This window comes from Arachis hypogaea, chromosome 17 (genome assembly GCF_003086295.3).
Source record: "Arachis hypogaea cultivar Tifrunner chromosome 17, arahy.Tifrunner.gnm2.J5K5, whole genome shotgun sequence".
Taxonomy (NCBI): Eukaryota; Viridiplantae; Streptophyta; class Magnoliopsida; order Fabales; family Fabaceae; genus Arachis; species Arachis hypogaea.
The window spans coordinates 95,539,192-95,563,879 of NC_092052.1; the positions used below are offsets into that span (position 1 = coordinate 95,539,192).

Genomic DNA, 24,688 nt, shown 5'->3' on the forward strand with positions numbered 1-24,688 from the left:
ACTTTTGCAACTCCGCACAACTAACCAGCAAGTGCATTGGGTCGTCCAAGTAATACCTTATGTGAGTAAGGGTCGATCCTACGGAGATTGTCGGCTTGAAGCAAGCTATGGTTATCTTGTAACTCTTAGTCAGGATGTCAATAATTCTCAGATTTAATTGTAAAAAGTAAAAGAACATGAAATAAATACTTGTTATGTAGTAATGAAGAACAGGTTGAGGCTTTGGAGATGCTTTGTCTTTTGAATCTCTGCTTTCTTACTATCTTCTTCTTCATGCACGCAAGGCTCCTTCCATGGCAAGCTTTAAGTTGGGCATCACCATTGTCAATGGCTACTTCCCATCCTCTCAGTGAAAATGTTCCAAATGCGCTGTCACCGCACGGCTAATCATCTGTCGGTTCTCGATCATGTCGGAATAGGATCCATTGATCCTTTTGCGTCTGTCACTACGCCCAACACTCGCGAGGTTGAAGCTCGTCACAGTCATCCCTTCCCGGATCCTACTCAGAATACCACAAATAAGGTTTAAACGTTCTGGATCTCAGAAATGACCGCCAATAATTCTAGCCTATACCATGAAGGTTCCAATCTTAGATTAGAAACCCAAGAGATACACATTCAAGCTTGATTGCATGTAGAACGGAGGTGGTTGTCAGGCACGCGTTCATAGGTGAGAATGATGATGATTGTCATGGATCATCACATTCATCAGGTTGAAGTGCAAATGAATATCTTAGAATAGAAGCAAGCATGATAGAATGGAAAACAGTAGTAATTGCATTAATTCATGAAGAACAGTAGAGCTCCTCACCCCCAACAATGGGGTTTTATTGACTCATGCCGTAGAGAATACAATAAGAAATATGTAAAGTGTCATGAGGTACAAGATGAATCACTAAAAGTAGTTTTTATAGTAAACTGGTGACCTAGGGTTATAGAAAATGAGTAAGCTAGGGTGTTTAGTATAAAAATCCACTTCCGGGCCCAGTTGGTGCGTGCTTGGGCTGAGCATTGAAGCTTTCATGTGTAGAGACTTTTCTTGGAGTTAAACGCCAACTTTTGTGCCAGTTTGGGCGTTTAACTCCAGTTTTCATGCCAATTCCGGCGTTAAACGCCAGAATTCTTGAGCTGACTTGAAACGCCTGTTTAGGCCATCAAATCTCGGAAAAAGTATGGACTATTATATATTGCTGGAAAGCCTAGGATGTCTACTTTCCAACGCAAATGAGAGCGTGCCAATTGGGCTTCTGTATCTCCAGAAAATTCACTTTGAGTGCAGGGAGGTCAGAATCCAACAGCATCTGCAGTCCTTTTTCAGCCTCTGAATCAGATTTTTGCTGAGGTCCCTCAATTTCAGCCAGAAAATACCTAAAATCACAGAAAAACACACAAACTCATAGTAAAGTCCAGAAAAGTGTATTTTAAATAAAAACTAATAAAAATATAATAAAAACTAATTAAAATATACTAAAAACATACTAAAAACAATGCCAAAAAGCGTATAAATTATCCACTCATCGCAACACCAAACTTAAATTGTTGCTTGTCCTCAAGCAACTAAAAATCAAATAGGATAAAAAGAAGAGAATATACAATGAATTCCAAAAACATCTATGAAGATCAGTATTAATTAGATGAGCGGGGCTTTTAGCTTTTTGCCTCTGAATAGTTTTGGCATCTCACTTTATCCTTTGAAGTTCATAATGATTGGCTTCTATAGGAACTCAGAATCCAGATAGTGTTATTGATTCTCCTAGTTAAGTATGTTGATTCTTGAACCCAGCTACTTTATGAGTCTTGGCCGTGACCCTAAGCATTTTATTTTCCAGTATTACCACCGGATACATAAATTCCACAAACACATAACTGGGTAAACCTTTTCAGATTGTGACTCAGCTTTGCTAGAGTCCCCAATTAGAGGTGTCCAGATCTCTTAAGCACACTCTTTTTGCTTCAGCTCCTTTAGCTTACGCCCCTGCTTCTCCTGTTCCTTCAGCAGTTTGCAGAGCATGCAGTTTTGATTCTACTGTTTTTCCTTAAGTTGTTCCATAGCTTCTTGCAGCTTGGTAACAGATGCTTCTAGGCGGGTCCAGTAGTCAATTTCAGGAATTTTTGGGAGGAACTCCTGCGCCCTCCTTTTGATGGAGTTGTCTTACACTTGTCCTTCCATTGACTTCTTAGTGATTGGGTGTTCGATTGGGATGAATTCATCTACTCCCATCCTCACCCCAGCATCCTTACATAGCAGAGAAATTAAGCTTGGGTAGGCCAGTTTGGCTTCAGTAGAGTTCTTGTTTGAAATTTTGTAAATCTCACAAGAAATCAGATGATGAATCTCCACTTCTTTTCCAAGCATAATACAATGACTCATCACTGCTCTTTTGACAGTGACCTCAGAGCGGTTGCTAGTGGGCAATATAGAACGCCCAATAAAGTCCAACCCCTCTTGCAACTGGTTTGAGATCTCCCCTCTCGAGTTGGTTTGGGACACCTTTTGAATTGGTTATCCACTTAGTTCCAGGGAGGCATATGTCCTCTAGAACTTGATCCAACCCCTTATCTACTCTCACCATTCTCCTATTAAAGGATTCTGGATCATCTTGTAGTTGAGGCAATTTGAAGATCTCTCTTATTTTGTCCAAATGGAAGTAAATAAGCCTCCCTCTGACCATGGTTCGGTAGCTATGAAAGGCGGTTCCAGTTATTCTTTGCTTATCTGTTAGCCACAGATTTGAGTAGAATTCATGAACCATATTTCTTCCAACTTTTGTCTCAGGATTGGCTAGAATTTCCTATCCTCTGTTTCGAATTTGTTCTTGGATCTTCGGATATTCATCCTCTTTCAGATTGAATTTAACTTCCGGGATCACTGACCTCAGACCCATTATTTTGTGGTAATGGTCTGCATGTTCTTTGGTTAAGAACCTCTCTTGATTCCAAACACTCTTTGGAGTATTCTCTTTCTTGCCTCTTGATTTGGTTTGCTATCCCTTAGGTGCCATGATCTTGATGGGTCTTAGCTCAGTGATCACGGAAAAATACACCAAACTTAGAGGTTTGCTTGCCCTCAAGCAAAAGAAAGGAAAGGGAAGAGAGAGGAGAAGTGGCAAATTTGAATGGTGGAGAGGAGGGGATGGCCGAATGTATATTTATAGGAGGAGGGGAGGGATTTCGAAAAATTTGAAAGAGATATGACATAGAGATATGATTGATGGAAGCAAATAAAATCATGATATGAAAAATATGAGATTTGTAATTGAAAAGGATATAAAGATGTTAAATTTGAAAATTTGGTTATGCATCTAAGAATTTAAAAGATGATATGATGAGTTGAAAAAGATTTGGAAAGAAATTAAGAAGATAATTGAGTTTTTGAAGAAGATTTGGGAAAGATTTGAAAGAAAATTGAAAAGAGATTTAGAAAATGTTTGAATTTTTGAAAATTGAGGGTGAATGATGAAAGTTTGAAACATGTTTATACAGAAAAGTATGAATCAAAACATGAAAATTTGAAAAAAATTTGACGTTGAAAACAAAATCTCCTCCCCCTTCCTTTCTGGCGTTAAGCGCCCAGAATGGTATCCATTATGGCATTTAACGCCCAATTGTTGGCCATTATGGGTGTTTAACGCCCAGCCAGGTACCCTGGCTGGCATTAAACGCAAGAAACCCCTTTATCACTGGGCGTTTTGCTGAACGCCCAGGATGCTACAATTCTGGCGTTAAACGCCCAGAATGGTACCCATTCTGGCGTTTAACGCCCAAAATGGTACCTTTACTGGCGTTAAACGCCCAGAATGGTACCCATTTTGGCGTTTAACGCCCAAAATGCCCTTTACTGGTATTTTCTTGCCAGCAAGCTCTTTTTCTCTCCTTTTTGCACTGAATCCTTCTGTAACTCTGTGAATTCCTTGAACTTTGATGATTAACCTTTGAAGAAAAATGTATATCAACTTCTACAAGTATTAATTAAGACAAATAAGTTGCTAATGGCTGGGTTGCCTCCCAGCAAGCGCTTCTTTATTGTCTTTAGCTGGACCTTTGCTGAGCTTTATTCAAGCCTCAGTTTTGAGCATTCTTACCCAAAATTGCTTTCAAGATAATGTTTGATTCTCTGTCCATTAACAATGAACTTTCTGTCAGAATCAATATCTTGAAGCTCAACATAACCATATGATGACACTTCTGTGATCACATATGGTCCCCTCCACCGGGATTTTAATTTCCCGGGGAATAATCTGAGCCTAGAGTTGAACAGCAGAACTTTTTGTCCTGGCTCAAAGGCTCTGGATGACAATTTCTTGTCATGCCACTTTTTTGCTTTTTCCTTATAAATTTTTGCATTTTCAAAAGCATTGAGTCTGAACTCCTCTAGCTCATTTAGCTGGAGCAATCTTTTCTCACCAGCTAACTTAGCATCCATGTTTAGGAATCTGGTTGCCCAGTAGACTTTATGTTCTAGTTCCATGGGCAGATGACAGGCCTTGCCATACACAAGCTGGTATGGAGAGGTTCCTATAGGAGTCTTGAATGCTGTTCTGTATGCCCACAGATCATCATCCAAGCTCTTTGCCTAATCCTTTCTTCGGGCAATTACAGTCTGTTCCAGGATTCTCTTCAATTCTCTGTTAGAGACTTCAGCCTGCCCATTTGTCTGTGGATGATACGGAGTTGCTACTTTGTGGCTAATTCCATATCGAACCATAGTAGAGTAAAGCTATTTATTGCAGAAATGGGTGCCCCCATCATTGATTAGTACTCTGGGAACACCAAATCTAGTGAAAATATGTTTCTGGAGGAACTTCAGCACAGTCTTGGTATCATTAGTGGGTGTGGCAATTGCTTCCACCCATTTAGATACGTAGTCTACTGCCACCAGAATGTAAGTGTTTGAGTATGATGGTGGGAAAGGACCCATGAAGTCAATACCCCATACATCAAACAACTCAATCTCTAAGATCCCTTGTTAAGGCATGGCATAACCATGAGGCAAGTTACCAGCTCTTTGGCAACTGTCACAGTTACGCACAAACTATCGGGCATCTCTATAGAGAGTAGGCCAATAGAAGCCACATTGGAGGATTTTAGTGGCTGTTCGCTCACTTCCGAAATGTCCTCCATACTGTGATCCATGGCAATGCCACATGATCTTCTGTGCCTCCTCTCTAGGGACGCATCTGCGGATCATTCCGTCTGCGCATCTCTTAAAGAGATATAGTTCATCCCATAAGTAGTACTTTGCATCAGAAATTAGTTTTTTCTTTTGCAACCTGCTGTACTCCTGGGGTATGAACCTCACAGCTTTATAATTTGTAATGTCTGCAAACCATGGTTCTTCCTGAATGGCAAAAATTTGCTCATCCAAAAAGGTCTCAGAGATCTCAGTAGGAGGGAGGGACGCCCCTGCTACTGGTTCTATCCGGGACAGGTGATCAGCTACATGGTTCTCTGTCCCTTTTCTATCTCTTATTTCTATATCAAACTCTTGCAGAAGCAACACCCATCTTATGAGCCTGGGATTTGAATCCTGCTTTGTGAGTAGATATTTAAGAGCAGCATGGTCAGTATACACAATCACCTTTGAACCTACTAAATAGGATCTAAACTTGTCAATGGCATAAACCACTGCAAATAACTCCTTTTCTGTGGTTGTGTAGTTCTTCTGTGCGTCATTTAGAACACGACTGGCATAGTAAATGACATACAGAAGCTTGTTATGCCTTTGTCCCAATACTGCACCAATGGTGTGGTCACTGGCATCACACATTAATTCGAATGATAATGTCCAGTCAGGTGCAGAGATGATTGGTGCGGTGACCAGCTTGGCTTTCAGGGTCTCGAACGCCTGCAGACACTCTGTGTCAAACACAAATGGCGTGTCAGCAGCTAGCAGGTTGCTTAGAGGCTTTGCAATTTTTGAAAAATCCTTTATGAACCTCCTGTAGAATCCTGCATGCCCCAGAAAGCTTCTGATTGCCTTAACATTTATAGGTGGTGGTAATTTCTCAATTACCTCTACCTTGGCTTGATCCACCTTTATCCCTTTGCTTGAAATCTTGTGCCCAAGGACAATTCCTTCAGTCACCATAAAGTGACATTTTTCCCAGTTTAAGACCAGGTTAGTCTCTTGGCACCTTTTCAGGACAAGTGCTAGATGATCAAGACAGGAGCTGAATGAGTCTCCAAATAATGAGAAGTCATCCATGAAGACTTCCAGGAACTTCTCTACCATATCGGAGAAGATAGAGAGCATGCACTTCTGAAAGGTTGCAGGTGCATTGCACAGACCAAAAGGTATTCTTCTGTAAGCAAATACTCCAGATGGACATGTGAATGCTGTTTTCTCTTGGTCTTGAGGATCCACTGCAATTTAGTTGTAGCCTGAATAGCCATCCAAAAAGCAGTAATATTCATGGCCTGCTAGTCTCTCTAGCATCTGGTCTATGAATGGTAAAGGAAAATGATCCTTTCTGGTGGCTATATTGAGCCTTCTGTAGTCAATACAAATACGCCACCCTGTAACTGTTCTTGTGGGAACCATTTCATTCTTTTCATTATGAACCACTGTCATGCCTCCCTTCTTGGGGACAACTTGGACAGGGCTCACCCAGGGGCTATCAGAAATAGGATAAATAATCCCAGCCTCTAGTAACTTAGTGACCTCTTTTTGCACCACTTCCTTCATGGTTGGATTTAGCCGCCTCTGTGGTTGAACCACTGGCTTAGCATCATCCTCCAATAGGATCTTGTGCATGCATCTTGCTGGGCTAATGCCCTTAAGATCACTTATGGACCACCCAAGAGCTGTCTTGTGTGTCCTTAGCACTTGAATTAGTGCTTTCTCTTCCTGTGGATTTAAATCAGAGCTTATGATCACTGGAAAAGTGTCACCCTCTCCCAGAAATGCATATTTCAGGGATGGTGGTAGTGGTTTGAGCTCTAGTTTAGGAGGTTTCTCCTCTTCCTGAGGGATTTTTAGAGGTTCTTTTATTTCCTCCGGTTCCTCCAAATCAGGCTGAACATCTTTAAAGATGTCCTCTAGCTCTGATTCAAGACTCTCAGTCATATTGATTTCTTCCACCAAAGAGTCAATAATATCAGTGTTCATGCAGTCATTTGCTGTGTCTGGATGCTATATAGCTTTGACAGCATTTAACTTGAACTCATCCTTATTGACTCTCAGGGTCACTTCCCCTTTTTGTACATCAATAAGAGGTCGTCCAGTTGCTAGGAAAGGTCTTCCTAGAATGAGAGTTGTACTCTTGTGCTCCTCCATTTTCAGCACTACAAAGTCAGTGGGAAAGGCGAATGGCCCAACCTTGACAATCATGTCCTCAATGATGCCTGATGGATATTTAATTGAGCCATCAGCAAGTTGAAGACATATCCGGGTTGGTTTGACTTCTTCAGTCAACCCAAGCTTTCTGATAGTGGATGCAGGTATTAGGTTGATACTTGCTCCAAGGTCACATAGAGCTGTCTTGGTGCAAGCACCCTCTAATGTGCATGGTATCATAAAGCTTCCTGGATCTTGAAGCTTTTCTGGTAAGCTTTTTAGAATGACTACATTGCATTCTTCAGTGAGAAACACTCTTTCAGTTTCTCTCCAATCCTTCTTATGACTTAAGATCTCTTTCATAAACTTAGCATAAGAGGGTATTTGCTCAAGTGCCTCTGCAAATGGGATCTTTATTTCAAGAGTCCTGAGATAGTCTGCAAAGCGGACAAATTGTTTATCCTGTTCTGCTTGGCGGAGCTTCTGAGGATAAGGCATCTTGGCTTTATATTCTTCAACCTTAGTTGCTGCAGGTTTATTTCCTACAGAAGTGGTTGGAGAAGCCTTCTTAGAGGGGTTACTATCAGCACTTGCAGGTGTCTGATTCCGCATAGGCGTTTGAACGCCAGGGTTGGGTGTTGGATGGGCGTTTAACGCCAACTTCCCACCCTTTTCTGGCGTTTGAACGCCAGAGTTATTCCTCTCTGGGTTCTTGATGTCCTCAGAAGGATCTTGGGTAGTGGTTTGGTCATCCTCTGTCATTTGTTCCTTTCTTGACTTTTTGCTATTTTGAGCTGAGTTATTCAATGTCTTCCCGCTCCTTAGTTGGACAGCTTGGCATTCTTCTGTTATCTGTTTAGATAGCTGCTCTCTTGTCTGATTCAATTTTGCTTCTATATTCTTGTTAGCATTTTTAGTGCCTTGGAGCATCTCTTTGAATTCTGCTAATTGTTTTGTCATAAGGAGTAATTGCTGATTAAGTTCAACAATCTGTTCTTGAGGATTGGGATCAGTAGTTACTGCCATAGCCTTTTCTTTTATGGAGGACTCACTGTTTGAGTACAGATGTTGATTTCTAGCAACTGTATCTATGTGTTCTTGAGCCTCTTCAATTGTTTTTCTCATGTGTATAGATCCACCAGCTGAGTGGTCTAGAGACATCTGAGCTTTTTCTATAAGTCCATAGTGGAAGATGTCTAACTGTACCCACTCTGAAAACATTTCAGAGGGGCCTTTTCTTAACATCCCTCTGTACCTCTCCCAGGCATTATAAAGAGATTCATGATCCTCTTGTTTAAAGCCTTGGATGAACAGCCTTAGCTGTGTCATCCTTTTTGGAGGGTAAAATTGATTCAGGAATTTGTCTGTTAATTATCTCCATATTTTTATGCTTGCTGTGGGTTGGTTATTTAACCACCTCTTAGCTTGATCTTTTACAGCAAATGAAAACAATAATAATCTGTAGATTTCCTGATTCACTTCTTTATCACGTACTGTGTCAGCAATTTGTAAGAATTGTGCCAGAAACTCAGTAGGTTCTTGTGGAAGACCGGAATACTAGCAATTTTGCTGCACCATGATAATGAGCTGAGAATTTAGCTCAAAGCTGCTTGCTTTGATGGGAGGTATACAGATGCTACTCCCATATGCAGCTGTAATGGGGTTAGCATATGACCCCAGAGTCCTTCTGGACTGTTCACTTCCACTTATGTCCATGATGGAGAAAAGGGAATAGATATGAATTATATTTTTTTTTTAAAAGTAACCGAAAATAATAAGTAAAATAAATGGAAAATAAAATAAAATTTTGAAAACAAAAATAAAATAAAATAAAATAAAAGCGAATTGAAAACTAAATTAATTAATTAATTAATTAAAAAGATTTTGAAATTAGCAATTAAAAAGATATGAATGAAATTTATTTTGAAAAAGATATGATTTAGAAGATATGATTGCAAATAAAAAAAAGATATGATTGAGAATTATTTTGAAAAAGATATGATTTAGAAGATATGGTTGCAAATTAAAAAAAGATATGATTGAAAAGATATGATTGAAGAAATTAAAAAGATTTGATTTTTGAAAAAGATTTGAAAAGATCAATTTTTGAAATTAGAATATTGACTTGACTAAAAAAAAGATATGATTTTGAAAATCTTTGACTAAATTAATGCAAAATTTCGATTTATGAGTAGAATAAGGAAAGGATATTTTTTTTTATTTTTGAATTTTAATGCGGAAAGAGAAAAACAACAAAATGACACTAAACTTAGAAATTTTAGATCAAAATACAGAGAACAAACAAGAAAACTTTGAATGTCAAGATGAACACCAAGAACACTTTGAAGATTAAGATGAACACCAAGAACAAATTTTTGAAAAAATTTTTAAATAAATAAAAGCACAAAAACACACCAATCTTAAAATTTTTAGAAAACCAAACACCAATTTTTGAAAAATTAAAGGAAAACACAAAGAAGACACCAAACTTAAAATTCTTTTAAAGATCAAGAAAGAACTAAGAACATGCAAATTCGAAAAATTTAAAGAAAATAAAAGCATGCAATTGACACCAAACTTAAAATATGAAACTAAACTCAAATAAAAGACTCTAAACCAACAAAAATAAAATATTCCTAATCTAAGCAACAAGATAAACCGTCAGTTGTCCAAACTCAAACAATCCCCGGCAACGGTGCCAAAAACTTGGTGCACGAAATTACAATCACACTTTTGCAACTCCGCACAACTAACCAGCAAGTGCACTGGGTCGTCCAAGTAATACCTTACGTGAGTAAGGGTCGATCCCATGGAGATTGTCGGCTTGAAGCAAGCTATGGTTATCTTGTAACTCTTAGTCAGGATGTCAATAATTCTCAGATTTAATTATAAAAAGTAAAAGAACATGAAATAAATACTTGTTATGCAGTAATGAAGAACAGGTTGAGGCTTTGGAGATGCTTTGTCTTCTGAATCTCTGCTTTCCTACTATCTTCTTCTTCATGCACGCAAGGCTCCTTCCATGGCAAGCTTTAAGTTGGGCATCACCGTTGTCAATGGCTACTTCCCGTCCTCTCAGTGAAAATGTTCCAAATGCGCTATCACCGCACGGCTAATCATCTGTCGATTCTCGATCATGTCGGAATAGGATCCATTGATCCTTTTGCGTCTGTCACTACGCGCAACACTCGCGAGTTTGAAGCTCGTCGCAGTCATCCCTTCCCAGATCCTATTCAGAATACCACAGACAAGGTTTAGACGTTCCAGATCTCAGGAATGACCACCAATAATTCTAGCCTATACCACGAAGGTTCCAATCTTAGATTAGAAACCCAAAAGATACACATTCAAGCTTGATTTCATGTAGAACGGAGGTGGTTGTCAGGCACGTGTTCATAGATGAGAATGATGATGATTGTCACAGATCATCACATTCATCAAGTTGAAGTGCAAATGAATATCTTAGAATAGAAGCAAGCGTGATAGAATGGAAAACAGTAGTAATTGGATTAATTCATGAAGAATAGCAGAGCTCCTCACCCCCAACAATAGGGTTTTATTGACTCATGCCGTAGATAATACAATAAGAAACGTGTAAAGTGTCATGAGGTACAAGATGAATCACTAAAAGTAGTTTTTATAGTAAACTGGTGACCTAGGGTTACAGAAAATGAGTAAGCTAGGGTGTTTTGTGTAAAAATCCACTTTCGGGACCCACTTGGTGCGTGCTTGGGCTGAGCATTGAAGCTTTCATGTGTAGAGACTTTTCTTGGAGTTAAACGCCAACTTTTGTGCCAGTTTGGGCGTTTAACTCCAGTTTTTATGCCAGTTCTGGCATTAAACGCCAGAATTCTTGAGCTGACTTGGAACGCCTGTTTGGGCCATCAAATCTTGAGCAAAGTATGGACTATTATATATTGCTGGAAAGCCCAGGATATCTACTTTCCAACGCAATTGAGAGCGCGCCAATGGAGCTTTTGTAGCTCCAGAAAATCCACTCTGAGTGCAGGGAGGTCAGAATCCAACAGCATCTGCAGTCCTTTTTCAGCCTCTGAATCAGATTTTTGCTCAGGTCCCTCAATTTCAGCCTGAAAATACCTGAAATCACAGAAAAACACACAAGCTCATAGTAAAGTCCGAAAAAGTGAATTTTAAATAAAAATTAATAAAAATATAATAAAAACTAATTAAAATATACTAAAAACATACTAAAAATAATGCCAAAAAGCGTATAAATTATCCGCTCATCACCTCCCCATCTTGATACGAAGAGGTTCTTGGGGGATCCCTCCCTTCTTCGAACTGAATTGGGTAGATGGCGATTTCTTTTTAGCTTTGTCTTTGTTATTTTGTTTGTTTTTTTCAATCCATCTCTTTCTAACTTGCAACTTTGGTTTTGCTACTTTATTTTTTCAGAGATGGTGAAGACTACTGACTCCATGAAGGCTTTTAAGAGGGCAAGAAAGGCAATTGTAAGACCCGGTTAATTAATGACTAATTAACCCATAAATGAGAATTTATTCTAGAAAGCCAAAAATGTTATTTTTATGGCTAAATGTGATAGAGGAGAGTGAGACGAGAATTTCGATACCAATTTTATAGAAATCGGACCAAGATTGGACCGAACGGACCAAACCGGGCCAACCGGACCCAAAGTTTTCAGCACGAAAACCCTAGTTTTCAGCACTCTCTCTCCTCACAACACACAAACACACGCTGAAATTGATTTGGAGGGTGGAAGAACACTCTCTCAAGTTCTCTCCCTTGGTTGATCTTCAAACCACCATAACTTTTGATCTAGAGCTCCGATCGCCGAACCATTTACGGCCACGCGTTCACCGTGGAGAGCCCTACAAAACCCATACAATCAATCTTAAGGTAAGCCACGTTTTGCTCTTCGAAATTCCAGCCCTTGTTTTCGAGTTTCATGGATGAAATGTTGAGATTTTGGGCTCTTTGATGTTATAGGACCCAACTCTCTTGAAGGAGAAGGTTAATCTTGTCTCCTTGGACCTTGGGTCTGGTAAGATTCTCAACCCTAGTGTAATTTGTTGTTCTATGATGTTGGGTATTGAGATGTTGTGTTTGGGTATGATGATTGTGGCTTATGTTGTGTATAACTGAATATTGGAGCTTGATTGGTGATTTTGGAAAGCTTGGGAGAGGGTTTTGTGTGATAAAATCTGTTCTTCGAGGTGTTGAGACCTTGAGAGCTTGTGGACAAGTGGTTTGGAAGTGCTCCGGTTGAGCTTGGGAAATCGGCTAAGGTATAGTCTCGGTTTCTCGTATCTAATATGTAATGTGGTAGGAAATACTTAGGCTAGAGGCCCTAAGATAGGCATTGAATGGTTGATGTTGTTAAATGGTTGAGATATATGATGTGATCATATATGTGATTATGAATATTGATGCCTTGATTTTGTGATATATGAGAAAATGCATGTTGTGATATATGCTTGATGAATGATTAAGGTTGAATTGGTGGGTGGTAGCATGTTGATGGTGAGTATGATGTTGATTATGTATAATGATGGTTGATTGGAAATGGTATTATTGGAAATTGGGATGAAGGAGGATGTATGACATGATATTGTGTTTGTCCTTTAGCCATTTGATTGAGAAGTGTTAAAAGGGTTGGATGGTGATTTTGGGAAATTTGGTAAAATGTCAATGTGTGAGTTGAGGATGGCTTGATGTTGATTTTGGTACATTTTGATTGATTTCAAAGAAAATGGATGAAATTGGCATGTTTTGATTGATTTTGAAAAGAGTTGAAAGTGGCTTGTTTTGAAAATGGCACTTTATGGTTTTGTATGAAAACATGGTTTTTGGGCATACTTTGACGGGACATAACTTGGACTACGGATCTCTGATTTGTGCCAAATCTGTTTAGAAATGAAATTGGACCCAGGATGTCCATGCCGTTCGAAGAACGTGTGAAAAACGATTTAAAATGAGAAAGTTATGTCCGTCGGAAGATTGGGGGTTGAATCTGTAAATTCTGCAGCTTTTAACTTAGAAAATTTTTTTAGCAGAATGACCCTCCGCGCGTAGGCGCACTTGGCGCGTGCGCGTCATTCTTCAGAAAAGCACCATCCACGCGTGCGCGTGGTGTGCGCGGGCGCGTCGATGCGCTGTACCAAATGCCCAGCTATTTTCCCGAGAGTTGTGCCAGTTTTGTGCCTGGGGCGCAAGAGCACCCACGCGTACGCGTGGTTGATGCTCGCGCGTCATTTGGCTATTTTTCAACCCGCGCGTCCACGCGTATGACGCTTGCGCATCGATGAGATTTTGTGGCCATCCACGCGTGCGCGTGGAGTGCGCGTAGGCGTGGCCCTGTTTTCATCCCAAAGTTGATTTTTGAGTTTTAAAAGCCAAATTTCATACTTCTAAGCCTCCGATCTCATCACTTATGCTTTAAATCATTATAATATGCCTAGCAATGAGGTAAGGGGCTAGTAAATGTGGTAACTTGCGAGTGAAGCAAGGGAAAAATGAATGATCAATGAGGATCAAAGATGATTATCTGAGATGCGGAGGATGGTGGTGGAAGTGCTTGTTATGCCATGGGCCGAAGGGCCGTAATTGTTAATGAATTGGCTGGTTATGGATTTAACCGTGAGCCGGATGGCTAGATTATTGCCGTGTTACGGTGGAGCCATGATTATGGCTAAGTATAAATGCATATATGCTGTTGAATGAATTGTGAATGTTTGCACTTCCACCATCAGAGATGAGGGTTTCCTTGGGAGGAAGCAGTGGCTAGCCACCACGTGCTCCAGGTTGAGACTCGAAGCTCTTTTGACCCTATGTCGTAAGTGTGGCCGGGCACTGTGAAAGGCCCGGATGAGCTCGCCCTCGTAAATATTCACCAGTGAGGGTGATGGATATGGATCATGATTATGATCAAGTTTATGATGAGTATAACTCGAGTTGGGGATGCGCGACAGAGGGACAGTCCAATGGTTAGCTACTAGGACTTGTCGGGTTGGCTCTATAACCGACATATGATATCATCAGCCACTAGGGACAGGCATTCATCATATGCATACTATATGAATTGTTTGAGATTGCCTATTTGACTGTATATTACTTGCTAATTGTCTAAATGCCTTATCTGTTCCTACTTGTAAATCTCTTGTCTGATATAACTGTGTTTGCTATATTATACTCCTGCTGGTGGTTGGGAGGTCTGAAGGAATTGGAAAGGGAAGTATTAGTTAGACTGAAGGATCTTTAGTCAGTTGCCACTTACGGTTTAGTTTGTTTATAAGCTTTGATATTATATGGAGGAAGTTCTAGGATTGCCTTCGGCTTTCCTCTATTATTATGTATTATATATGTGGAAGCTGTTACCATGCTGGGGACCTCTGGTTCTCACCCATGCGGATTTTGTGGTTTTCAGATGCAGGGCGTAAGGTTTCTTGCTGAGGCATGCTGGAGACTTCTAGATTAGCGAAGATCCTTTGTTCTCAAAACTCCGTCTCGGTTTATATATCTTGTTTAGATACTTTTATCTCCACTAAATAATACAAACTATGATGACTCCTCTTATAGGAGATTTTTGGAGAATAGGGTTCTGTATTTGTGTCCCTTTGGGTTTCCTTTGGGGTTTCCTTATTTTATTATATGTATATATATATATATATATATTGCTATGCTCGGACCGATTATCTTCGCATCCGGATTTGAGTTTTGATATTCCCGTTTTTGACACTCTTTTGTATATATATAATCTCGCGTTAACTTATCCTTTGCTCGTTGCGTTATTGATCGGAGTGTTGCGCTTTCGAGTTGCGATTTTTGTTTACCCCTTTTTCTACAAAGGCTCCTAGTTATAATCCTTATTCACACTACTATACGTACTAGATTTTTGTTTTAGAGGTCGTAATACCTTGCCATCTCTGGATTATAACTTAAGCATAAGACTCTGTATGGTAGGGTGTTACAGCAATTGCTGCCCAGAATATTTCGGCCAAAGGTCCTGGGGAGGGATCTTCTAATGTTACACTGAGGAGGTCGACCTCGGACACTTCTGGGCCAAGGAAGATCATCCCAACTCCCCAGGTTCGCTTGGCTTCTTCTGATCCTCCCCAGCCGACCTCTGGTGCTGCCTCTCCCTCTGATACTAGTCCTCCTCTCAAGAAGCAGAAGACTGTTGAACCTTATAATCTGGATGCCCTTGACTTTGATGCTGTGGGGTTTGTTGATAACCAGCTTGCCCCTTATGGCCGACTTCCTATGGACGACGTGTCCATCCTACACCACCTAGATTTTATCCCCAGAAGTAGTGTTCGGATGGGGCCCATGGGTGCATCTTTGTTTCGCTCAATCCAAGATTCTCCCGTCCAAGCGACGAAGGATTTTATGCTGGAAGCCAAGTCAGAGTATGACAGGATTAAGGTGTTGAAGGATGAGCTAGATGCTAGAGTTATTAAGCTGGAGTTGGATTTAGAGAAGGAAAAATCCAGGGCTATTGCTGCGGAGTCTGCTGCAAATCTGGCCAAGGAGATGGCCAAGAAGTCGAAGGAGAGTTATACTCAAACTTATGGCGAGGTGCTGGAGGTCAGGGATAGACTTGAGTCGGCCCATGCTGACTATGCTGAGCTTCAGGGTCATCTTGTGGGCAGTGTGACTGACGCATATGAGAACCAAAAAGCTCAGGTCCGAGTTCTTGCTCCCGAGCTCGACCTGAGTCTTTTTAGTTTGGATAATATTGTTGAAAATGGTAAAATTGTCCCTGCCCCGTACGAAGATCGAGAGGAAGGTCCTCCCCCAGAGCGGCCAGTCAAAGATTCTACTGCCGCGACTTCTTCAACTGCTGCTGCTGAGGTCAGCCATTCCCGACCCGATCCGGATTGCGAAATACTCAATCGTGAGGATGGGAGCGTGGTCGTTGTTCCTATGAATATCATTCCTCCTTCTACAACTCAGGTTGCTGCTGTTGGGGAGAGTTTGAACCCTTGATAATTTTTCTTTGATGTATTTTTGTATAGCTCGGTCTGTGGGCTTTTAAACTCTGCTTTCTTGTAATTGAGCGCTGGTGTGGCCTTAACATCTCAGTTGCTTTTCTTAGCAACTTTATTTAGGAAAAAACAAATGCTTTTGAACTCCTGAGGTCGACCTTCAAGTGGCCTTCTGAGCTTTTTATTGTAGTAGCTTAGTCTCTCTTGGTATGTTTGTTTGCAACCTTTGATGTTTCCATGAATCTTTAGAGTGTTGGACTTTGCTATCCGACCTCCTTTGATTGCCTTCATGTTTGTTCATTTCCTGCTTGAGAGTGTTGGACTATGCAATCCGACCACCTTGGAGGCTAGCTTTGTTTTATGACTTGTGTTCATACCCTGGGTCAAGCTATCCGACCTGGGATGTTTAGCGACAAGCCGACCGACCTCTTCAGGTCAGACTATCCGACCTCTTCTTAAAGAGCTCGGCCAATGTCCGACCTCTTCACAAAGAGCTCGGACAAAACGCCACAGAGGCCCAAGAAGGCCCAAACGAAGGAACACAGCCCAATCCAAAGGCAGCCCAAGCCTACAGAGAGAAGGGCGGTTCCCTTGAAGATAAGCTGACCTCACCCAAAGATAAGATAAGATAAGATAAGATAAGATAAGATAACTAACTTATCTTATCTAAAGAGGTCAATATCACACCTCTATAAATACACTGGAGCACCCAGGTATAACTCATACTCTGATTCTATTAAAAACCTGTTTAATACCCATGTTAACTTAAGCATCGGAGTCTCTTGCAGGTACCCCCCACCCTCCGTTGACGAAGGATCAGCAATGCAGCCAGTCCCACAAGTTAGACATGACAGCTCCGGCTGCCACCCACCAGCCAGACATGTCATCTCCGACCAGCACATAAGATCTCGTCCGAGATCGACCAGCAGTTTCAGGTAACCCTCGAAAAATTAGCGCCGTTGCCGGGGAACCTGGAAGTCATCCCATCACCATGGCGGACGACCATGACAACAATCACAACTATGGTTTGGTGGACAGAATGCCAAACAGAGACACGAACGCCACCTCCAAAGACACACCTCAAAACGGGGGAAATAAGTGGTGCATGAAATCCTGATCGTTCATTCCTTGGTAACGGCGTTGAAAACTTAATACGCACGTTCATAATCTTAGTTCTTTGTCACAACTTCGCACAACTAACCAGCAAGTGCACTGGGTCGTCAAAGTAATAAACCTTATGTGAGTAAGGGTCGATCCCACGGAGATTGTCGGCTTGAAGCAAGCTATGGTCACCTTGTAAATCTCAGTTAGGCGGATTAATTGGTTATAGAGTTTTGATAATTAAAAGAATAAATAAAACATAAAATAAAGATAGAGATACTTATGTAATTCATTGGTCAGAATTTCAGATAAGCGTATGGAGTTGCTTTATTCTTTTTGAATCTCCGCTTTCCTACTGCTTTCATCCAATCCTTCATACTCCTTTCTATGGCAAGCTGTATGTAGGGCATCACCGTTGTCAATGGCTACTTCCCGTCCTCTCAGTGAAAATGGTCCAAGATGTACTATCACCGCACGACTAATCATCTGCCGGTTCTCGATCATACTGGAGTAGGATTTAGTAATCCTTTTGCGTCTGTCACTACGCCCAGCACTCGCGAGTTTGAAGCTCGTCACAGCCATCCTTCCCGGATCCTTCCCGGATCCTACTCGGAATACCACAGACAAGGTTTAGACTTTCCGAATCTCAAGAATGGCCGCCAATAGTTGTAGCCTATACCATGAAGACTCTGATCGTGAATCAGGAGGCTAAGAGATATGCATTCAAGCTTATTACATGTAGAACAAAAGTGTTTGTCAGGCACGCGTTCATAAGTGAGAATGATGATGAGCGTCACATAATCATCACATTTATCAAGTTCTTGTGTGCGAATGAATATCTTAGAGAAGAAATAGGCTTGAATTGAATAGAAAAATAATTGTACTTTGCATTAATTCATGAGGAACAGCAGAGCTCCACACCTTAATCTATGGTGTGTAGAAACTCTACCGTTGAAAATACATAAGTGAAAATAGGGTAGACATGGCCGAGTGGCCAGCCTCCCATAGAGGTCTCAAAACGTGAAAGTTACATAATTTGTTCCAGAGATAAAAGATGTAAATACAATAATAAAAAGTTCTATTTATGCTAAACTAGTTATTAGGGTTACAGAATTGAGTAAATGATGCAGAAATCCACTTCCGGGCATACTTGGTGTGTGCTTGCGCTGAGCATTGAAGCTTTCACATGTAGAGGTCTTCCTTGGAGTTAAACGCCAGTTTGTAATCTATTTCTGGCATTTAACTCTGCTTTGCAACCTATTTATAGCGTTTAACTCCAGAATAGGGCAGAGAGCTGGCGTTGAACGCCAGTTTGTGTCGTCTAAACGCGGACAAAGTATGGACTATTATATATTGCTGGAAAGCCCTGGATGTCTACTATCCAGAGCGTGCCATTTAGACTTCTGTAGCTCCAGAAAATCCACTTTGAGTGCAGGGAGGTCAGAATCCAACAGCATCTGCAGTCCTTCTTCAATTTTAGCCAGAAAATATCTGAAATCACAAAAAAATACACAAACTCATAGTAAAGTCCAGAAACGTAAATTTTATTTAAAAACTAATAAAAATATATTAAAAACTAACTAAATCATACTAAAAACTATGTAAAAATAATGCCAAAAAAGCGTATAAATTATCTGCTCATCACAACACCAAAATTAAATTATTGCTTGTCCCCAAGCAGCTGAAAATCAAATAGGATAAAAAGAAGAGAATATACTATAAATTCCAAAATATCAATGAAACTTAGCTCCAATCAGATCAGCGGGACTAGTATCTTTTTGCTTCTTGATTAGTTTTGGCATCTCACTTTATCCATTGAAGTTCAGAATGATTGGCATCTATAGGAACATAGAATTTAGATAGTGTTATTGATTCTCCTAGTTCAGTATGTTGATTCTTGAACACAACTACTTTATGAGTCTTGGCCGTGGCCCTAAGCACTTTGTTTTCCAGTATTACCACCGGATACATAAATGCCACAAACACATAACTGGGTGAACCTTTTCAGATTGTGACTCAGCTTTGCTAGAGTCCCAATTAGAGGTGTCCAGGGTTCTTAACCACACTCTTTTTTTTTCTTTGGACCTCGACTTTAATCGCTCAGTCTCAAGTTTTCACTTGACACCTTCACGCCACAAGCACATGGTTAGGGACAGCTTGGTTTAGCCGATTAGGCAAGGATTTTATTCCTTTAGGCCCTCCTATCCACTGATGCTCAAAGCCTTGGATCCTTTTTATTACCCTTGCCTTTTGGTTTTAAGGGTTATTGGCTTTTTGCTTTTGCCTTTTGGTTTAAAGATATTATGGCTTTTTCTTCTTGCTTTCTTTTTCTTTTTTTTTCGCCAATTTTTCTTTTCTCTCTTTTTTTTTCGCAAGCTTTTGTATTCACTGCTTTTTCTTGCTTCAAGAATCAATTTTATGATTTTTCAGATTATCAATAACATTTTCCTTTTTCATCATTCTTTCAAGAGCCAACATATTTAACATTCATAAACCACAATATCAAAAGACATATGCACTGTTCAAGCATTCATTCAGAAAACAAAAAGTATTGTCACCACATCAAAATAATTAAACTAGTTTCAAGGATGAATTCGAAACGATGTACTTCTTGTTCTTTTGTTTTTAGAACAGTTTTCATTTAAGAGAGGTGATGGATTCATAGGACATTCATAGCTTTAAGACATAGACACTTAGACACTAATGATCATGTAATAAATACACAAACATAAATAAACATGAAGCATAGTAAACAAAAAATAGGAAAATAAGAACAAGGAGATTAAGGAACGGGTCCACCTTAGTGAGGGTGGCGTCTTCCTCTTCGTGAAGAACCAATGGTGCTCTTGAGCTCCTCTATGTCTCTTCCTTGTCTTTGTTGCTCCTCCCTCATAGCTCTTTGATCTTCTCTAATCTCATGGAGGATGATGAAGTGCTCTTAGTGCTCCATCCTTAGTTGTCCCATGTTGGAGCTTAATTCTCCTAGGGAAGTGTTGATTTTCTCCCAATAGTTTTATGGAGAAAAGTGTATCCCTTGAGGCATCTCAGGGATTTCATAGTGAGGAATTTCCTCATGCTCTTCTTCGGATCTCATGTCGGATCTCCGGATACTCATTCTTTTTGAGCTTGAAAGGAACCTCAGGGATCACTTTCTTCTTGGCCACAACTTCATAAAAGTGGTCTTGATGGACCTTTGAGATGAATCTCCCCATCTCCCATGACTCAGAGGTGGAAGCAATTGCCTTCCCTTTCCTCTTTCTTGAGGATTCTCTGGCCTTAGGTGCCATTAAAGGTTATGGAAAAACAAAAATCTATGCTTTTACCACACCAAACTTAAAATGTTTGCTCGCTCCCGAGCAAACGAAGAAAGAAAGAAGGAGAAGAAGAAGAAAAATGAAGGAGAGGGAGAGGTGTGTATTCGGCCAAGGGGAAAAAGAAAGGGTTGTGTTGTGTGAAAATGAAGAAGGAATGAAGGGTTTATATAGGAGTGGAGGGAGTTTAGGGTTCGGCCATTAGGGTTGGTTTTGGGAGGGAAAAAAGTTTGAATCTTGGAGGTAGGTGGAGTTTTTGGGGAAGAGAGAATGGATGTGAGTGGTGAAGAGGTGATGGGGAAGAGTGATTAAGGTGATTGGTGAAGGGTATTTGTGGAATAGAGTTATGAAAAGGTGTGAAGAGGAGAGAAGAAAAGGTGGGGATCTTGTGGGGTCCACAGATCCAGTAGAGTCAAGGATTTAACATCCCTACTCCAATTAGGCGTGTAAAACGCCCTTAGCATGCATGTCTGGCGTTAAACGCCAGCTTGCTGCTTGTTTTTGGCATTAAACGCCCAAATGTAGCCTGTTTCTGGCGTTTAACGCCACTTCCATGCTTTGTTCTAGCGTTAAACACCAGTCTGGTGCTTGTTTCTGGCGTTTAACGCCAACTTGATGCTTCTTACTGGCGTTTAAACGCCAGTAAGTTCTTCCTCTAGGGTGAGCTATTTTTAATGCTATTTTTCATTCTGTTTTTGATTTTTCAGTAGTTTTTATGACATCACATGATCATCAACCTAAAAAAAACATAAAATAACAATAGAAAATAAATAGATATAATTAAATAACATTGGGTTGCCTCCCAACAAGCGCTTCGTTAATGTCAATAGCTTGACAGTGAGCTCTCATGGAGCCTCACAGATTTTCAGAGCATTGTTGGGACCTCCCAACACCAAACTTAGAGTTTGAATATGGGGGTTCAACACCAAACTTAGAGTTTGGTTGTGGCCTCCCAACACCAAACTTAGAGTTTGACTGTGGGGGCTTTGGTGCAGTGAGAGAAGCTTTTCATGCTTCCTCTCCATGGTTACAGAAGGAGAACCTTGAGTTTTAAATACAAGGTAGTCCTCATTTAGTTGAAGGACCAACTCTCCTCTGTCCACATTAATCACAGCTTTTGCTGTGGCTAGGAAGGGTCTTCCAAGGATGATGGATTCATCCTTATCCTTCCCAGTGTCTAGGATTATGAAATCAGCAGGGATGTAAAGGCCTTTAACCTTTACTAACACGTCCTCTACTTGTCCATAAGCCTGTTTTCTTGAGTTGTCTGCCATCTCTAATGAGATTCTGGCAGCTTGTACCTCAAAGATCCTAAGTTTCTCCATTACAGAGAGTGGCATTAAGTTTATTCCTGACCCCAGGTCACATAGAGCCTTCTCAAAGGTCATGGTGCCTATGTTACAGAGAATTAGGAATTTACCAGGATCCTATTTCTTTTGAGGTAATTTCTGCCTATCCAATGCATTCAGTTCATTGGTGAGCAAGGGAGGTTCATCTTCCCAAGTCTCATTACCAAATAATTTGGCATTCAGCTTCATGATTACACCAAGGCATTTAGCAACTTGCTCTTCAGTAATATCTTCATCCTCTTCAGAGGATGAATACTCATCAGAGCTTATGAAGGGTAAAAGGAGGTTCAATGGAATCTCTATGGTCTCTAGATGAGCCTCAAATTCCTTTGGTTCTTCAAAGGGAAACTCCTTATAGGTCAATGGACGTCCCAGGAGGTCTTCCTCATTAGGATTCACGTCCTTCTCCTCCTCTCTGGGTTCGGCCACACAAAGTAAGGTAATGGCCTTGCACTCTCTTTTTGGATTCTCTTCTGTATTGCTTGGGAGAGTACTAGGAGGAGTTTCAGTGACCGTTTTACTCAGTTGGCTCACTTGTGCCTCCAAATTTCTAATGGAGGACCTTGTTTCATTAATGAAACTTAGAGTGGACTTAGATAGATCAGAGACTATATTTACTAAGCTAGATGGACTCTGCTCAGAATTCTATGTCTGTTGCTGAGTGGATGATCGAAAAGGCTTGCTATTGCTAAACCTGTTTCTTCCACCATTATTAAAGCCTTGTTGAGGCTTTTGTTGATCCTTCCATGAGAAATTTGGATGATTTCTCCATGAGGAATTATAGGTATTTCCATAGGGTTCCCCCATGTAATTCACCTCTGCTATTGCAGGGTTCTCAGGATAATAAGCTTCTTCTTTAGAAGATGCCTCTTGAGTACTGTTAGAAGCAGCTTGCAATCCATTCAGACTCTGAGAAATCATATTGACTTGCTGAGTCAATATTTTATTCTGAGCCAATATGGCATTCAGAGTATCAATTTCAAGAACTCCCTTCCTCTGCGGCGTCCCATTACTCACAGGATTCCTTTCAGACGTGTACATGAACTGGTTGTTTGCAACCATGTTGATGAGTTCCTGAGCTTCTGCAGGCATTTTCTTTAGGTGAATGGATCCACCTGCAGAATGGTCCAATGACATCTTTGATAATTCAGACAGACCATCATAGAATATATCCAGGATGGTCCATTCTGAAAGCATGTCAGAAGGACACTTTTTGGTCAGTTGCTTGTATCTCTCCCAAGCTTCATAGAGGGATTCACCTTCTTTCTGTTTGAAGGCTTGAACATCCATTCTAAGCTTGCTAAGCTTTTGAGGAGAAAAGAACTTGGCTAAGAAAGCCGTGACCAGCTTATCCCAAGAGGTCAGGCTATCTTTAGGTTGAGAGTCCAACCATATTCTAGCTCTGTCTCTTACAGCAAACGGGAAAAGCATAAGCCTGTAGACCTCGGAGTCAACCCCATTGGTCTTAACAGTATCACAGATCTGCAAGAATTTCGTTAAGAACTAAAAAGGATCTTCTGATGGAAGTCCATGAAACTTGCAGTTCTGTTGCATCAGAGAAACTAATTGAGGCTTTAGCTCAAAATTGTTTGCTCCAATGGCAGGGATTGGGATGCTTCTCCCATGTAAGTTGGAATTTGGTGCAGTAAAGTCACCAAGCATCTTCCTTGCATTGTTATTATTTTCGGCCATGTTTCCTTCTTTTTTGAAAATTTCTGTCAGATTTTCTCCAGAGAGTTGTACTTTAGCTTCCCTTAGCTTCCTCTTCAGAGTCCTTTCAGGTTCAGGATCAGCTTCAACAAGAATGTTTTTATCCTTGTTCCTGCTCATATGAAAAAGAAGAGAACAGAAAATAATAGGGATCCTCTTTGCCACAGTAGAGAGGTTCCTTTATGTGAGTAGACGAGAAGGAAAAGAATTCAAACACAGAAGGAAGGAGAGGGTTTGAATTTTTAAGAAGAAGAGAAGTGTTAGTAGATAAATAAATAATTAGAAGGAGGTGAGAGAGTAGAATTTTCAAAAATTAAATAAAATAAAATAGAAATATTTTTGTTTTTAAATAAAATTAAGGTTAGAATTCGAAAATTTTAAAAAGACAAAAGAAATTAAATAAAATTAAAATTTAAAACAATTAGTTAATTAAAAAGGAATTTTAGAAAAGAGGAAGGTAATTTTCGAAAATTAGAGAGAGAATTAGTTAGGTAGTTTTGAAAAAGATATGATTGAAATAGTAAACTTTTAAAATCAAACAAAAAGTCAAGTAGTTAATTTAAAAAGATTTGAAAATCAATTTTTGAAAAGATAAGAAGTTAGAAAAGAAGTTAGAAAAGATTTTGAAAAAAGATTTGAAAAAGAAATTTAAAAAGATTTGATTTTGAAAATTAAAGTTGATTACATGACAAACAAGATATGATTTAAACTTTAAAGATTGAACCTTTCTTAATAGGCAAGTAACAACTTGAAAATTTTTTGAATCAATCACATTAATTGTTAGCATTAATTTTGAAATTATGAAATGGAAATAAGAAAAAGATTTTGAAAATAAAAATTTAAAATTTTCAAAAATATGAAAGAAAAAATGAAAAAGATTTGAAAAAGATAGAATTTTTAAATTGAAAATTTGATTTGACTCATAAGAAACAACTTGATTTTAAAAATTTTTGAAAAAGTCAACTCAAATTTTCG

General features: G+C 39.9%; 1 non-coding gene across 1 annotated transcript; it reads left to right on the forward strand.

The window, feature by feature from the left end:
• The first annotated feature begins 23,194 nt into the window (after positions 1 to 23,194).
• LOC112768584 (small nucleolar RNA R71) lies at positions 23,195 to 23,302 on the forward strand. The gene has a single exon (XR_003185993.1). It is a non-coding gene; the product is annotated as a small nucleolar RNA R71 (small nucleolar RNA).
• Positions 23,303 to 24,688: the final 1,386 nt, after the last annotated feature.